The following is a 2651-nucleotide window of genomic DNA, read 5'->3' on the forward strand; positions in this document are numbered from 1 at the left end:
TAATAAAAATAATAATAATAATAATAATAATAATTATTATTATTATTATTATTATTATTATTATAATTATAATTATTATTATTATTATTACTATTACTATTACTATTATTATTATGAGATTCCCATGATTTTGAGATTCCTGAGAATTTGAATAACACCCTATTGGGTGGGTTTAGGATTACCTCAAAATGTGGTAATGTGAAACCCATGGGCTTCACTTTCCTGGGTTTTAAAAAAGTCTAATAATTGTACAAAACATGGGAATCTGAAAGATTTCCATTCCCACCCCTATGATTACCCCATACTAAATGCCCCCTTAAACTCTCATTTCTTTCTATCAAACAACATGAACCATTCTTATAATCCTTTTTTTTTTCATTTTTATACCTTGCATTTTAAAATTATTAAAAAAAGTCATACTGTATATTTTGTATTGTATCATATGCATTCCTTCTTATTTCAAATTCATGTTAAATTCATGCATTTGTGATCAAATATTTATTTTAACTATTGAAAAGACCTAAATATCCTTAATATTTTTAAATTTTCAGTTCTTTCTTATACCATTCTTATCCTTATTTTCTAACAGGGTATTTAGTAATTTTCATGGTAAAACTGACTATTAATTGAGAAAAATTAGGAATCAAATGCAAAATCTAAATTTGTTCGTATAAATGTGATACTATCCAAATATAAGTATGATTATTTTATAACCTTAAAATGCAATATGAAAAAATAATAGAGAGTTCCCTAGTAGATCCTAGAAAAATGAACTATCAAAACGTCTCTATATTAAGCCGTTAAATCTGTATTAGAAATTGTTTGCTTTGCATATATTTTTAATTCGATGATGTTAATTAGATCCAACAGTTAGAAATTGACTTTGCGGATAGAGAGGTCTTAAAAAAAAAAAGTCAAAAAAAAAAGCTCTATTAAAAAAATATTTTGTTTGTTTTATCCTTTAAATCCGCATCATTTCAATTTCTGAGATCACTTTAGGGCTTGTTTGGTAATGTTTTCAAAATGATTTTGCTTTTCATATAAGAATGGAAATGATTTTATTTTGAGAATCATACTAAGAGTGATTTTGAATTTGCGTTTGGTTAGTTTTTTAAGAGATTATTTTGAGTATAATAAAAAATAAAATTGTTTGTTTTGAGTACATGTAATTAATAATATTAAATTAATATATTACGTAATTAATAATTGATAATCATTTAGCAAATAAAAATTAATATATTAGTAATATAATAACAATAGATATGTTATCATTAATAAGTGCATTAGCAATTAAATTATAAATATAATAAATTAATATGCTAAATAATTAAAAATAATAATTAATTATCAATTATAAGTATTATGTTAGTAATTTACTCATAATTATTAGTTTATAAATAATTAACTTATATAAGTAAATAGTTAGTTAATTAATTATAAATGTTTATTTAATAACTTATTATTTGATATATTACAATTAATTTTTTGTAATTATTCTTTAAATAATAATTAATTAGTAATTATCAATTCTTAAAGATTATTCATCAGTATATTACACACCTAGTAATTATAATCTTAATATTAATTATTAATTGAGAAATTACTATTTATTTATTACTCATCAACTATTTACTTATTAATAGATTATAATCAATATATATGATTGATATATTAATTATTTATTATTTATTTTATAACTTATTATAAATTATTCTATTATTAATATATTATATAATCAATTTTTGACAATTAATCTTTAACTAAATAATTCATTATAATTTATTATTTACTATTTTTTATTAATAAATTACAAACTTAAGAATAAGAAATCAATATTTAATTAATAATTAAGTAATTACTATCTATTTATTGGCAAGGTCTTTAATCTGGCACTCACTGTTTGCCGGACTGAAACGGTAGATGTATAATTTTGCCGTTTTCATGTATATTTATATGTAAGGTGTGTATATTTACATGTAAAGATGTATATGTTAAATTATAAGAAATGACAATGTATATTAATCCTCGAAACATGTATTTTTTATAGCAATTAAGTGAACACGTAGCATAAAAATATGTATATTGGCTGATTTATTGTATTTCATATTAATGAACGTAAGCGACAATGTATATATCGAAATATGCTTTTAGTATCTTGTGTTCTTGATAATATTTAAATGATACCTCAACATTTTTAAAAACATATTCTTGGTACTCTGAAGTTGATTTTTAAGATGTAAAATGACCTTAGTACTCTTTTACTTAATCGAAATCTAATAAATCTAGAAAAAAATCATGAACTTTTTATTTTATTATTTTCCTTTAAATATTTTAATGTCTTAAAATATTTTCATTTTTTTAAGAAACTAGTAAAAGTAGGCACGTGCAATTGCATGAATTTGACTGTTACATTTATTGTCTATTAGAAAAATAATTTTATGATGTAAACAAATAAGTTCTAACTAATTGCCATACTCTATTATTTTTCTTAACATTTAGACCGCACAGCTTATTTTGACGGGGTGAGTTTTGTAGATTCGGAAGCCACGTTCAGAACGTAATTCAAATATTATTTAATTTGACCAATTTTTTTAAGCTCTAACTAAGAGAAAACAGTAGATAACAAATAAGTAAAAAGTACAAAAAGTGAA

Source organism: Morus notabilis, unplaced genomic scaffold (genome assembly GCF_000414095.1).
Source record: "Morus notabilis unplaced genomic scaffold, ASM41409v2 Scaffold79, whole genome shotgun sequence".
NCBI classification, from domain to species: domain Eukaryota; kingdom Viridiplantae; phylum Streptophyta; class Magnoliopsida; order Rosales; family Moraceae; genus Morus; species Morus notabilis.